At 35.8% G+C, this 16,567-nt stretch overlaps 2 long non-coding RNA genes across 2 annotated transcripts in view; one reads left to right on the forward strand and one right to left on the reverse strand.

Moving 5' to 3' along the window:
- Positions 1-2,405: 2,405 nt before the first annotated feature.
- The window catches only part of LOC105841688 (uncharacterized), a 57,106-nt gene continuing 42,944 nt past the window's right edge, over positions 2,406-16,567 (reverse strand). Inside the window, exons 4-6 of the long non-coding RNA XR_009976859.1 lie at positions 14,307-14,345; positions 14,161-14,232; positions 2,406-2,666 (exon numbers count right to left, since the gene is read on the reverse strand). This is a non-coding gene — a long non-coding RNA (uncharacterized LOC105841688). The remainder of the gene's footprint in view (positions 2,667-14,160; positions 14,233-14,306; positions 14,346-16,567) is intronic.
- On the forward strand, positions 5,147-16,022 carry LOC134201518 (uncharacterized). Its single transcript, XR_009976860.1, has 2 exons — positions 5,147-5,382; positions 14,179-16,022. It is a non-coding gene; the product is annotated as an uncharacterized LOC134201518 (long non-coding RNA).

Genomic DNA, 16,567 nt, shown 5'->3' on the forward strand with positions numbered 1-16,567 from the left:
TCAAAGTGAGCTCATATTTATGTCAGCCTGGTACTATACCTAGTCAGGTCATAAATTCTGTCACATGTTTAATGTAAAATAATTGAAACAAGTTTATTCATTATGTAACCATTCATATACCAAAATGAACTTAACAAAACATAGATTCTTATGACACTAAAGTTTATTCAAAATGACCTCCGTGATTTTGAATACACAGGCCTTCAATCTGCGCGGCCAGTCGTCTATCGCAGCACGAACGAGGTCCATGTCAATATCGGCGGCTGCCTTAATCAAGGATGTCTTGAGTGACTCCAAATTGGGATGAGGCTTTGAGCACGCCTTTTCCTCCAAGTGTTGCCATATCTTGTAATCTAACGGATTCAAATCTGGACTGGAGGAGGGCCAGTCTTCGTGCCGGATGAAGTCGATTTCACGCGCCGCCAGCCAGTCTTGTGTGCTCTTCGCTCTATGAGCTGGCGCCGAATCTTGTTGGAATACCCAGTGCCTGTTATTGAACATGGTATAAGAAACAGGTTCCACAAGGTTCGTAAGGACTGTATTTTGATACACAACTGCATTCGTTTTTACACCTTTCTCACAAAAATGTACCTCTGTTAAGCCCCAATAAGAAACTCCCAACCATACCATGAGCGAGGATGGAAAATGACCTCGTTGGACACGCGGAATACGGTTGCTCGCTTCTTCGCTACTGTGTGCGTACACCTTATCATTTTGTTTGTTGTAGCTCTCTTGTACGGTAAAAAATTTTTCATCCGAAAAAACAATTTCCCGATATTTTTTTCCCGCGTACCGCTTCAACAAAGCGCGGCATCTCTTCAGTCTCAGGTCCATTAGACGAGCATTCAAACGATGTCCTGTTTTTCTTCGATATGCCCGAAGCCCTAAGTCTTCATTTAACACCCTTTTCACCGTGGTTCTGCTTAACCCCATCTGAAGGGCCAACAGTTTCTGCTTACGTTTGGGATTTCTTTGAATTCGCGCCTTCACAGCTTTTATCACTGCTGGAGTCCTAAAAGACCGAGGGCGACCACTTCTTGACCTGTCATCTACACTAGAGTCTTCATTGTATCGTTTGATGGTACGATAAACGAATCTTTTGGTTATATTCAAATTTTTCAGTATGTTAAAATTTGAATTGGCGCGTAACCGCAACGATGCAACGCAATAACTGCAACACGGTCTTCTTTAAGCGTCCACTCCATATTTAAAAATGAGTAAAATTCTAAAAGTTTACATTTTTATTTTCATGAACAATTCGAAATTCGAATTCAATAAACTTTTTTGTGGCCAGCATTCTAAAAGAAAAGTTTTTACTGTGTGACAATACTTATGACCTGACTAGTTATAAGATATCTATATATTAATACGTGAAGCAAAAACTTTGTATCCCTTTTTACGAAAATTGCGCGGACGGAGGACTATGAAATTTTCCACACTTATAGAGAATATAGAGAAGAAGTGGACAATGCTAATATTTTTTTAAAATAATGCATAAAAGATACATTAAATCAATAAAGAAAACATTACACACACTACCATGTATTTGACAAACACGCGCATGCATACTATTTATTTATTGTCAAACTTTTGTTCTTGCCGTCTGTGGTCAAATTAAGAATAGATTAAATATTGTTTGTCTTTATTTATATTTTTCTATAATATAATTATTAAATTCCAATACAATCATAATAGTGTACAAACTTACAATTCTAATTAATTATAGTCGAATTTCGACTACTGCAGGACCTGTAGTTTAGTTAATTATATTTAGACTTGATTATATGTTGGCGATTTTTGGCTCAGAAAAGCGTGGCCTCAGATGGTAAGTGACACTCGAACCTCAATGTAAATGCCACCTTGTGTCATGAGGTCGAAATTTAGTAGAACATTCCCGAGAAACGGAACTGTGGTATTCTTAGTTTACTAAACCATGGTTTTGCGAGAGTTGACACTGTCCTTGAGCTGTTGTAACACAAAAAATATTTAAGCCATGGCAAAAACATACAAATTACAATTATCTTCCATTTACTGAAGATTGATAAATATTGTTTTTTATCTTTTTCTCGGCCTGCATAGCGTTAGAAAGAAGCTTCCTTCAGCCACTCTACGTTATATCTTTCTTCTTTCTCTGATAGCTTAATGTACCTAAATGTCATACAACCTTAAAATTTACCCCCAAATATTTCCCATCTCATCTAAGAAGTTTCACAACAAAAATTAGTGACGTTTATAAAATTTAGGTACCAATTGGGCTTGTTCAGTTCCCGCGCGAATGGGTATCCCGACAATTTTTGCTGCAAAACAGTAATGCATTGTGGTGTGCATAGTCTCACTCTTCATATCCAAATCCCAAATCTTATATTAATATTCCAAAAGTTGTAGCTTACACATGAGGCATAAAGCCGGTAGTCCGTTTATTTCTATTAACGCAGGAGCCCAATTGTTTTTCCTGCCATACACTATGAAGCTTTTACGTCATTATGAAATAAAGTTTTTTGTCAGTCAATCATATTCTAATAATCTTAGGAAAAAGCTCACCCGTTTTCGTTGGTTTTATTCGTGCTTACGTGATACCGGAAGCTCATTCTGTCTCTATTTCCATTTGTCATTCGCTTCCAAGCCGATGACTGGTGACGGTGACCTTGAAGATCGGCTTCCTGGTTCTGGAATTACAAGTGTTGCACATCAATTGACTCTGCTAGATGTTGATACATCCTATATCTGAAATCGCTCAGCAAGTTGGTAGGTTTTTGCTAGGATGAAAGGACCCTGGCTGTTTGAAAGACCGCTTGTAAATAAAACGCCTATGATATTATGGAATCAATGTGATATTAACAAACTGAATGCGTATAGTTTTTATTGTGCAAATTTAATAAGCAAGCATACACACTACCTCATGGATTTTGGGCAGGACCGTAACTTAGATTGAATTTGTTATTATTTTTCCTACCTATTCTAGTGATCTCGAGGGGTCATACTAGATTCACCAAGCAATTACGTGGGTTTACAGGGCTCTAACCTGACGACGTTGCTAACACTAACCCTAGCAAGAGCAGAGCTTCGCAGAATCTACCATCGGATCGGAAACGCGACCCACTGAGAAGATTCGGCGAGAAACTCATTGGGATATTTTGATATCATTTTTATAAACATAGCAACACATAGAAACTCAGTGGGCTGTGTCTGAGGGCTTAGATAGAAAACAATATTCTTTCTATTTATTCACTAATCAACTATGAAAACTGTTATTTTAATAAATTTATACTTAGGCTGCAATGTAGCTTGTTGATTTTAATTTGATTTACAATGCGCGCTACAACGTTAATTTTCAAAGTATTTATTTATTGTAAATAGTTAACATAACATTGTATTCGAATTCCTATCTCAAGCAGGGTAGCTGGTAACTGCTCTGAAGTTACAATTGCTTCTCTAGAACAATGAAAATGAAAGAGTTAGTAGAGAAGACTCCTAAGGAATCAAGGAGCAGTAAGAAATTTCTCATCTCCGCAGGAAATCATAAGATATCTGTCCTAAACTCGTCATTTCGGATACTTTAGATCGACGATTGGTGCTTTTAAGCACTCCAAGCACCGATCACCATTGTCGGCAAACCCGTCGCTTGCGACGAAGGGTTCGGCGACAAAATAATCCTCAAACACAGTCCACTGAGTTTCTCGCCGGATCTTCTCAGAGGGTCGCGTTTTAGATCCGGTAGTAGATTCTGCGAAGCACTGCTTTTGCTAGGGCTAGTGTTAGCATCGTCGTAAGATTAGAGCCCCTGTGAGCTCACCTACTCGCTCGGTTAAGCTGGCATAGACCCCGAGGTTATCGGCATAGATAGGATAAAAAAGAGATCGATTGACGGGAGAGACTAAATTGCCACCAAAATTTGTACACTCGAACACAGAACACTTAGACTGCTCTATCAAGGGTCAACCGCCGGTTAGCGAGTACATTCGGTGTCAACACGCCGGTTATTGGATGCGATGCGTTTGTGGTCCAAATCTTGAGCGGTAGCGGTATTGACCCTTTTTTTTCTCTGGAATCTAGAGTTTTGAAATACCGGATATTCTTTATCGGATGGTAATTTGTGGTTTGATAAGTCCCGATTTTCATGAATTCAGGAAAATTCTTTAGCAGTTAACAGTAATTAATTTATTTATTACGTGGAAGGCGCACATTGAAGATAAAAGTGAGTGCGATCATCCTGCCTATTGTTACTGCGAAGCATTCATGTTCTTTGATCTGAAGCGTGGGAATTCCTTGATCTTATATAATTGAAACGTCAATATGTTTCAAAATAGGTGGCAATATTTGCATAGATAGATATCTATTATACCAGACCAGATATCTATTACCAGACCGTATAGATGCAGTATGGTAATCAGTTATTACTAGATAGGGTCTTTTACAATACATACATACAATTACAATTTACAAAAAGACAAAAAAGTCAAGTTTTTAATCGATCTACAGAGTTAAATATTGTGTGTAGCACGCACCAGACAAAACTTTCTATAACTAATTGATTTTACGTGAAACGCTTACGCTAATGTTAAACGCTTACCGCTATGACTCATATAACTTCAGTACTTGCGCTTAATTTTGTAACAAACAATTGACTTTGGTTAAAGTATTCCATTTTAGTACAAGTGCTATCTTTAGAAAAAAAAAAAGAAGAATATTCTTTAATCTAATGAGATTAAGAATCGTAGTTTAATTAGCAAGGTAATGGACGTTTTGTTATCTTAATCTTGATGAGGTAATGTTAATTTGATCCTGTCTGGAAGGCTAGCTAATTTTTTCGTCTATGAGGTTATGTGCTTGGCTTCAGAAAAACGACAAACATCCTGTCAGTGAACACCCGTGGACATCACCACATAAATACCACTCCCATACACATCTTCATATTCATGACCAGGTTCAAAGTCAAATATATGTATGTCGGAGCATCAGTGGAAATAGTTGTGATATATTATTAGAGTGGAAACGTCAGGTTAATCCCCTGAGTGGAATCGGAGATGGCACTGCGATCGTAATTGTTTATAGGTAGATTAGTTATTGACTCGCTCAATGACTTATGGCAAGTGTCAGTGAATCTGTGGATGACGTGTGACATTTGAAAGTTAATTGTATTCTTGTTTCGAGTCTAACCTACAAATGACTAACCACGAGGACACAGGTGATGACCGGGACGAGCTCAACCCGACATATAGATATAAAACAGTAAGCCGGTATGTCTGTACATTCAAAGAAAAGTAACAAGGAATACGGAAAGAGGGAAATTAAAGAAAAAGAAAAATTTTAAGAAAAATCTTCTGTTTCTCTAGCACGCGTTTCTCTGGTACTACTGAATTGATCTTACTGTAGTTTTTGCAGGTACGTAATGTAACGTGTCCGAAGAAGTAGAATATAAGCTTTGTTGTTGAAAATAGAATGTTGCTACAACGTTAACTTTTAAACATTTTCTACAAGTAATCAATACTGTTGTATGTTAAAAGCTATACAGCAAAGTACCTATCTCTGTCCTTTGGGACGAATGGGATACCATTGCTGAGAATACGTCGCTGCCTATACTATATAATTACAGGCGAGAATAGGCAGAAAACTGGGACTGTAAATCCATAAGAGATTACGTTAAGTTAATCAAACATGATAAGCACACTCAATGAATCATAAACTTTTAGGATTGTTGGTTCAATTGCTTTATATGATTTCAGAATATTTCTCAGTTAGATGTGCCTCTTGGCATAGCCTCCTCAAGCATCTTTCATTGCTGTCTATCTCTAGCAACTCCCCTTCAGATCAGAGCGGTGGTTAATTTTATCTCTAATATAATTTTCTTCTCTTTCATCGTGGCTATTTAATATCTCCAATACTGAATTTATATTATTTCATTCGCAAAGACTTTTAGTACATTTTTTATTTAAAAATCTGTACAAAGAGGCCGTACTCGAAGAGACTGATGCCACAGGTCATATTATCGCAGTCAAATCAAAATCTGCTATGTGCAAAAACTCTATTTTGAATTAACGAGTAAAAATATTTTCGTATAAAATTTTATATGAAGGTGAATTTTTAAAAACTATATCAAATGAAAGCTACAGATAAATATTAAAGCAATAGACACATAAGTTTTTTTAGGGCTGTGAACTATACGAAAAGGTCAAAAAGAAAAAATCTCATAAAGTGCACATAGCAGATTTTGGTTTGACAACGACGACATCATAAATAACGGACCCGGTCATTAAAAGCCGTCAGCGCACCAACAACGCCGCGAAAACTGCAAAGAGCATTTGACTTTAAAATTTTATTGCCCAGCAACGGCATGTTATATTAATTTATTGGCGCCATAAGAAATTCGCTCTGTAATTACGTTGAAACTGTCTGGACTGTGCCAAAATCTTGTGGGTCATTAAGACTAAGCTGGTGGGGCGCAAGCCCACACGGGCTTATACAATCTTCTTCTTTATCTCCATCTTATCTCACTAGGTGGGGTCGGCACAGCGTGTTTTCTATACCATTCTCCTCTATCAGCCGTCTTCTGAACACTCACTTCTCTCTCTCTCTCATATCGTCATTCAAACACTACATTTATGACTTCTTCGGTCGATCTCTCCCCCATCTACCTTGCACTACCATTTCCATACATCTCCTAGTTACATGCGTCTCCTCTCTACCCATCACACGTCCAAACCACGCTAACCGTTCGCTCTTTAATTTGTTGATTACCGGGGCTACTTTCACACTTCCTCTGATATACTCATTCTTTATCTGGTCCATTCTTGTCACTCCACACATCCATCTCAACATTCGCATCTCTGCCGCATGCACTCCTCTTTCATGCTTTATTTTCGTCACCCAACATTCAGATCCATACAGCACGACAGATCTGATGATCGTTTTGTATGTCACGCTAACCGTCTGCTCTTTAATTTATCTTATACAAGCATCCTGCCTATTTCTGCTGGGTAACTATCATGTATTTTTGGAGTATGGCCGTTGATTTTCACGCCCTATTTCAGTACTAAACAATATCCTGTGATCTGAGCTTTAATTGTATAGAAATAGTGCCTATCCACAGCTATGAGATCATTCACAGACCCGAAACTGAAATGCAATAGCATCTTGCTCAAGAGCTTAGCGCGCAAAGCTTGCTACATGCTAGTAAGAGATATTGTGGACTAGCACGGACAGATGCCACCATTCTTCCTGTTTCTTTATACTCCCAGCTTTGAAGGATAGTCATCATACCATTGAGACTTCAGCCTCATGTTTCAAGGTGGGTAGCATTCGCCTTGTGATTTCAATGGGCACTAGTTGTAACGCTAGAAAATTTCCTTTCAATTAATTTAAAACTTTTTTTAAATTAATGCCATCTAGCGATTGTTCGTGGCGCAGTGTAGAGAATTCAATACACACTAAGTTCTTTAACTCGACACTGCATGTCGTGACTGTGCAAATTTGTCTAATATTCGACGACAAACTTTTCACATCCCTGGCATGCAGAATCTTCGAGAAACGACACCTTATTAATATAAAAGGACAAGTTCACTTTGTCTAACTCTCTTTCATGTAACATCGGCATACCCAGGGGCACCCTCAGTCACAGACCCGTTATATAGTTTACACATTTAATGTCAAGTAGGCTGTGATATTGTTTGCATGTTTTGAAGTTTACGAGCTCTGTACACTTACTTGTATTTTTGACTGATAATGATAACTCAGCAAAACTATACGACTCATCTTCAGAATGTGGGGGGCATTGAAAGGTAATAAATAGGTAAATAATTCTAGTTTTTATGACGGTTGACCAAAGAAAAGAAAATTAAGTTAGATCAAGATTAGATGAGGTTAGAAGCGTTTTTATATCGTGTCCGATAGAGAGAGAGCGCTATAGCGATTTAGGTTCGCTTATTCACATCGAATCTCGCTTTGCGGGAAAAGAACAGAGAATATCCATCGCATAACAGTTCTTTTTAATTTTTTATTTATTGCATAAGTGGGCAGACGAGCTCACAGCCCACTTGGTGTTAAGTGGTTACGGGAGCCAATAGACATCTACAACGTAAATGCCGCCACTCACCTTGAGATATAACGTGTTAGTATAGTTAGACGGCAGAAATAGACAGGGCGGTGGTACCTAACCGTGCGGAATCCCAAAAGGTCCTACCACCAGTAAAGTTGAACTCATTTTGAAATCTTTACAAGGTGGGTAAAATTGTTTTGAAAATTAAGACCTTTAGTGTTAGTTAAGCGTATATAAACGGATCCTCAGGGTGGCGGCGACAATTGAGACAATTTACTTCCACACGAAATAATATATTCTCTTTAGTACACGTTACGGTGGGTAGAATACGAATGCAACAGAGATATGCTAACCGTCGGTATTTATACAATCATCTTGACCTATTTTAATACAAACTGAGTAGGTAATATTAAACATTGTTCATCTTAATTATTCTGCTGATTATTTACGTACAATTATTATTTAATAATATCGAATTATGAAATTACTAATTATATTATAAGAATAATAAGTTCTATATATTTCCTAAGTTCGTAAATAATTTATTATGTGAGGCCGGAAGTGTTGCTCGATAACATTCGGCCATCCTGTATATGCCGTGTCCCACGGCGATCAGCGCTGCTATTGGCGCCTGGTTTGTCGCTGGTGTATGGCACCTGAAATTGACATGTTTAAGCAGTAATTATATCTTGTATTATCTAATTCATACGACACACCTTTTATTTATCATAGATCACACACACCTTTTATTTATCATAGATCACACACACCTTTTATTTATCATAGATCACACACACCTTTTATTTATCATAGATCACACACACCTTTTATTTATCATAGATCACACACACCTTTTATTTGTTGTACATCACACACACCTTTTATTTGTTGTACATCACACACACCTTTTATTTGTTGTACATCACACAGATTTTATTTGTACAGTTTTTATTTGTTGTACATCACACAGCTTTTATTTGTTGTATATCACACAGCTTTTATTTGTTGTGTATCACACAGCTTTTATTTGTTGTATATCACACAGCTTTTATTTGTTGTATATCACACAGCTTTTATTTGTTGTATATCACACAGCTTTTATTTGTTGTATATCACACAGCTTTTATTTGTTGTATATCACACAGCTTTTATTTGTTGTATATAACACAGCTTTTACTTGTTGTATATAACACAGCTTTTACTTGTTGTATATAACACAGCTTTTACTTGTTGTATATAACACAGCTTTTACTTGTTGTATATAACACAGCTTTTATTTGTTGTACATCACACAGCTTTTATTTGTTGTATATAACACAGCTTTTATTTTTTTGTACATCACACAGCTTTTATTTGTTGTATATAACACAGCTTTTATTTTTTTGTACATCACACAGCTTTTATTTTTTGTATATAACACAGCTTTTATTTTTTGTACATCACACAGCTTTTATTGTTAACTGATGCAGCCCCTATCCTGAAATAGTTTGATTTTGTTTTATCAGTTACTTGCAATTCTGAGTCAGTAGATTGGTCAAGTATCATAACGTTCATACTACTTTGTAGACTCATTTTTATTAGTAATAATTTCCACGCGTGCTTATTAATCAATTATGTTTCCATTCAATGATTTTGTCTCAGATATTAATTATTTTTAAAAAGCAATCTTTCGACCTTACAAGTCCACCCAAAAGTACATAGGACATACAGCCCAGCTCAAAATATACAGAATTCATAAGAAATGTTTCATTAGTGTTAATATTGAGGTAAACTTGTACCAAATCAGCACTTTACTGTGATATTATACAGCTGTGTCCTAAATTCATCGGACAAGTCGGTCTGTAATTTTATTTCACTAAGAGTACTATTAAAAGTTTCACTACTACCCACGAATTTAACAGAATTTTGTGATATTGATATTAATCATTGATTCTCCGATTATTAAATCTATATCAGCGATGTCGTAATTCATTATTTCCACAAAGCCACAATAATGTTGTCTATATGAACATTCACGGGGATGTTCCTAAAGAGGTCGACGAGTATGAGCCTCCAAAACCTCATTGTAACCATGGAAGACAATCTTTAATTTTTTAACTTATCAGCATATGCCACACAGAATATTTAATTTGCTGCCCATGTCTATGTATGCAATGAGACTAGAGCCATTAATTAACACTATTTTTTTTTTTGCAAATCTATGCATACGCTGTATGTTGTAAATAAGATATTACTCACTTTTGGGTGTGAAGAGCTGGCCGCATACCATCAGCTGACCGACGTGCGTCCCGGGCGATGGCACACCTCGCAGCGCGGCTCTTTGCAGTTCTTTGTTTCATGACCTTCTCTTCGGCAGGCGTAACATTTCTTTGGTTGAAAGTCGGTCCCTCTTGCAACTGGAGCAACAGCACCTGCTCTTCTCCATGTGGTAGCCATTCGCGGATGTGTAGTATAGTTGCGGTGGTGTATCGCACAATCCCTAGCCGACCCACGAAGACATATCTGCATGATGAACTGGCAGTCTTTGTTGTCCCATCCATATACGTGATCCAACTGGTCGATCTTGTGCAGCCATCCCTTGACGTTGCTAGATTTTTCATCCGGCCGGAACGTTGGAATAACCTCCGCATCGGTTTGGGTGACACGTCGCATTTTATATCGCCTGTGTTTCTCAGCGGTCTCAAATCCGTCAATGCATGGGCCTGGCATAATCCCACTTCTGAAGTATAAACGGATCCTCAGGGTGGCGGCGACAATTGAGACAATTTACTTCCACACGAAATAATATATTCTCTTTAGTACACGTTACGGTGGGTAGAATACGAATGCAACAGAGATATGCTAACCGTCGGTATTTATACAATCATCTTGACCTATTTTAATACAAACTGAGTAGGTAATATTAAACATTGTTCATCTTAATTATTCTGCTGATTATTTACGTACAATTATTATTTAATAATATCGAATTATGAAATTACTAATTATATTATAAGAATAATAAGTTCTATATATTTCCTAAGTTCGTAAATAATTTATTATGTGAGGCCGGAAGTGTTGCTCGATAACACGTAATACTTTCTTTAAAAAAAAAAAAAAGTGTGTGTGTCCGCTCCGACGCACGACTGGAGTTTACTGGATATAAATATAAATTTGTGTCAGTTGAATACAGTAAAATATGGAAGTTACGTATTCTAGTGAGAATGATCCGGGAGTTGCGGAACACGTGGATGCGGTAATTAAGTAAGTCTATATAATTCACTTTTACAATTAATATATAAGTTGTCCATTCACTGATAGAAGGAATTGTTTATATTTAATAAGCTTTATTAATAAATGATTTGTAGCGGGTTATATTCGGGTATCAACCCACTAACAGTTGATACGTTCAGGAATCGAACCCGAACGGCGTCCGGCCACAAGCAAAACGATGTCGGTAAATTAAACGAAACAATACGAGAAATAGTTCTATATTACGACAACACGATACACTACAGATTATTAACAAATTAACGAGACACAAAACAAACGACTAACAAATATATGAAAATACAATAATGAGAGAAACGCGCGATCAGTACGAGGCTTTGTGGCGGACTGCCGGCGCAGCAGCCCGGCGTCACCTGCGATAACGCGGCCGCGCGTTGGCTCCTGATTGGCGCGCGCACGCATCACCTGGCCAATCAGGCGCATAACGCATTTCGTGTGACATGCTATACTCTCTAGTACGATTTTGGTCCCCATAATTTTCATACCCCGGGCCTATATATGTAAATCGATTCTTAAGGAGTAAACTCCAAAATATACACAATGGAAAAAAGTAAGTTTTTGCTTTCGACACGCAATGCCAGTTGCACGAAAATCTTAAGTTCTACAATCCTGTGAGCGCATATATCGAAGTTAATAAAAATACACTAGATGGCGTTGGCTATTTTAATTATTTTAATTAAAAGCTTAGTAATTATAAATTCTCATCATAAGTTATTTTTGCTTTACGCTAAGTACCGTTTTATTTTAAGCGTTGGTGTTGTATAGTTTTTTACCTAGATGGCGCTAGTTTATTTTTTATTTTTAAGCTATTGCATAGCTTTTATCGCGGCTTTGATTGCGGCGACCGAATCAAGAAATTCCGTAACAAAAATGAAACCTAACACCCCCACTCCGCCTACCATGTAGCTCGTGTTGAACACATTCATACGTTGCGCTTGTGTAGTGTTTGTGAATAATCGCGCGGCGTGACATCGCACTGCATGTGCATCATGAAAAGTCTGCCCATCTCTCTCTCGCGCGGTCTAGCTTATGAGTGTGAAGGGGACAGTTAATGTTTTGCTTTTGTTAATGTTTACAAAAACAGCGTGGTCTTATTTTATTATTGTTTTAATATTAAATTATTATTGTCTAATTATAATTGCCTAAGTTGATAACAAATATTATGCAATAGTTTTACCGCGGCAGTTCCCGAGTGCCACACGTGTTTTTTTTACTGCACAATCCATGCACTATTATAGCCCATTGTACTATTAAAATCAATTTGCGGAGTCAACAGATTCGTGTGACTAAGTACAAATAGCTCTTATATAAAATATAAAACTTCTAACAGAAGACGACATATTGAAGTAGTTCAGTAGATTAATAAAAAAAATCGCTTAGTTAAGACCGAGCACTCCGTATTTCAGAACTGTATTGCTCCATTTTTTTTCTATTGCATTCCAATTCAAAGCTAGAATAACGCGAAACGATTTCTTAAGCGATACGAATGCAACGAAAACAATTTTAGAAAAATAAAATAAAATAAGGGTAACTATTTCGCTGAAACTGGCGCCCCACCCGACTGGCGCGATTCCAAACGCCGGACTTACGTAACTCCTTGACTGTAAAAGTGTGTGTCATTGATTGTAAATGCGGCATGCTTTATTTGCCTGCCATAGTTACTGACAGTGTTAAACTGTTACCAATGTGATGAACACTCATCACTTTTAATTATTATTCTCATAATCCTCTCGCAGGTCTGCTGGAAGAGATTTCTTAAAGAAATAAGCAGTGCCTTCGTACATAATTTTCCTATTACTCTCTACTATGTCTTCTTTTTTGTGTGTACATCAATAAATAAATAAATAAAAAATAAAAATTAACATGAACAAGTTAGAATTGCTGACTACCGAAAATACGCCTACTGCTGCTCTCCTCGATAAATAAAATAGTAGTCTTAGGTCGTTTTCAAATTTGGGGCCAAAAACGAGTCATTTGATTTAATTCTCATAACCTCAATGTTACCGTAATTATTACATCAAATTTGTTGTCTTGAAAACAGGCACGTGGTCTTATAATTAAATATTCGGAAACACTGTTAAATTAGGAGTTATATATTAAGAACTACCCCAAATATCATTCGTATCACTGGCTCGAAATTCAAATTCTAACTTGTTTGCTATTTTTTCAGTAATGCGTGTTGAAATTCGGCAATTTTATTTGATCAGTATGTAATATAATATTTAATAAAGGAAAACTAACTGGATATTAGAACATTATTAAAAACAAAAGAAGTATGAATTATAAGCTTTTCAAAAAGTTCCTATTAAAATTTTCATCCGTGTTGGCGTTATCAAATGCGTAAAATGAAAAATATAAATGAATATTATGTAATACTAGCTGACCCGGCAGACTTCGTAGTGCCTTAATCGATAAATAAAATACCTAAACTTTTGTATAAAATAAACTTAAAACAAACAAAAGAAATCTGTCCGACGGAGGACGTAACAAAGGCAAAACAAAATTGTTATTTTTATTTATTTCCTATTTATTTACCTTTTAAACCTTCTCTGGACTTCCACAAATAATTCAAGACCAAGATTAGCCAAATCGGTCCAGCCGTTCTCGAGTTTTAGCGAGACTAACGAACAGCAATTCATTTTGATGTATATAGATAATCAATAAATGACTTGATTGTGATAAAGCATTTCTTTATTCTGAACATTCTTAAATACTTATAAAAATGGAAAATTAGAGAAAATTTAAATTTATGAAATCGTAACTTTTTTGGCCGCACAATTTGAAATGACCCTCTTAAGCGTATTGCTTACCAATGTAACAACACACGCAGCCGCAAATTGAATTAAAATGTAACTCACCATCTCTTGTTTCCTTAGAGAAGTCCAGTGCGCAGCAAGCTTCAGACATCTCAGATCAAATCTTGGAGCATCCTGAAATATAGAAGCGGATATTTTAATCGATTACTGAAATCGAAAATGAAAGTACCAATTAAAACGATACTTACATTTTTAATTACGATCTTCGAATGTTAAATTTCTAAAATCTGAAATAGAAACTCGAGAAATATTAATAGAGGTAATAGCTTTGTTTTACGTTCCCTGACCTTCCCTACTGTTCAGTGACGGTGATGAAAAATAGTTACAACTGTTGAAAAAGAAAAAAAAAAAAAGAAAAAAAACGATGGGTCATTTCTTATAATCTTAATCTTATACCTTTAAACGAGCAATTCTTGTATATAAATATATATATAATCTGAATCTGTCAAACGGCTCCAACGATTTTCATAAAATTTAGTATACAGGGAATTTCTGGGGCGATAAATCGATCTAGCTACGATTTACTTTCAGAAAATGTTCTTTTATTCGTGTTTTCAATAATCAACTTTATCGATAATCAAATTAAAAAACATAATCTTTTTTTTTTTAATTGAAAGAAAACAACAAATAATATAATATCAATATGTAATTCGTATTTTTAATACGATTTCTAAGAAACACAATTAATCAAAAAAAAAACATCCTCTAGTAGCAATTTATAAACGACATTGACACAACATTGACACGTGTGCATATTGAGCACTCTGGATCCAAACCAGCCTTTAGGTTATCGTAGTTTTGACGTTAATTTTGATTTTTTGTTTTATTATTTATGCTAACGATCCACCCCCGCTTCGCTTCGGAAACATTAAATTTTATTATTGATAGCTGAGTCCCGCGATGTTTCCCGCGGTTTTGTCGTACCGCGGGTGACGCCGCGGGGCGAAGCTAGTCTAAAAAAAGTAGCCTAAGTTACTCTTTATATCATCAGCTACCTACATATCAGTGAAGTGAGATTAGCCGGAACAAACAGACAGACAGACAGACAGACAAAAATTGTAAAAAATGTTATTTTGGTTTATGTACCGTACAATATTCATATGCATGTAGTAAAAAGCGGTAATTTCAATATTACAAACAGACACTCCAATTTTATTATTGCTTTTGTTTATTCCGAGATTGTAGTTATTGTTTTTATTTAATTCTGGTATACTGTATGAAATGTTATTGAATGTAATATGGATGCAAAAACTGAAGTAAATGAAAAAAAAAATTACGATTTTTTACGGATATTAGAATAGTCAGACTCTAGACTCCACGCACCACATATTCGGTTGTGGTGATCCGGGAGAGCCTATATATCTTCAAATGATGTAATTTTAAACTACACGAGTGAAGTTTTGGACGGCTTGTTAAGCTAATAAGCCTTTTTGTCAATTAGAAAATAATGCACCATGTTTCACACAGCTTTTTGACAGCGGCTTAATCTATTGAAGATTACAATGTTTTTTGTCACCGAGTTGTACTTAATATTAAAATTAAAAATTCAAACGAAATATTATGTAATGAAAAAAATACCCAATGAATTATCAGCCAATAATTCAAGAGTATTTCATAAAGTAAAATATAAATAAAGTTGTCGAATGTGAATTAATATAGTAAATAAAATGAATTACAAACAATATCAAATAAAGTTGTGTTAATTCTACTAAAATAATAATAATTTTATGTGCAATCACAATGGACAACTGCTTGTGCAAAAAATTTAAAACAGCGCCATCTATCAATAGTATAATGAACAACAAAGTTATTTCATATAACACGAGATGTCGCATGAACTTTGTATCGTAATTATTAATTTTATATTCGCATTAAATGTTGTTAATAAACCAATGCATGTTCAATTAGTGTTATAATTTCGCCGTGAAGCTGTTTTTATTAATACGTTGCTAATTACCAGCAGGCTACCAACGCTTATATTAAAGGCAAATAGAACAAAAACACCACAATTACCCAGAATTCAATTAGAAGGAAAGAAAAGATAATTTAACTTGAAGCTTGTGTTTTGGCCTAATTGGGAAGGTCCTTGTCTGGATTCTGTCCTATCTGGCGACGGGCAACTTCTGACATCTGTGTCGTCGGATATTTCCTGTGATTTATGTGTCGCGACCACGCTATTCGTATCCCACAATCAAGTTTCATTTATGCATCCCATAAATAACATACAATATCTAATATACATTACGTATCGAAGTAATTTACTGAATATAGGTTACGCTGGCAACACATTCGATTCCCATTAATAATTCGTGATAATAATAACTAAATATTAAACATAATAAATACAGTGATAGACCAAATAATAAAGCAATTAATGCCTAAAAACAAATTCAGTGACAAAAACATATTATAATTATTTCAGACAGCGTCAGTAAGTGAAGTGTTCACG

Source organism: Bombyx mori, chromosome 27, assembly GCF_030269925.1.
Source record: "Bombyx mori chromosome 27, ASM3026992v2".
Taxonomy (NCBI): Eukaryota; Metazoa; Arthropoda; class Insecta; order Lepidoptera; family Bombycidae; genus Bombyx; species Bombyx mori.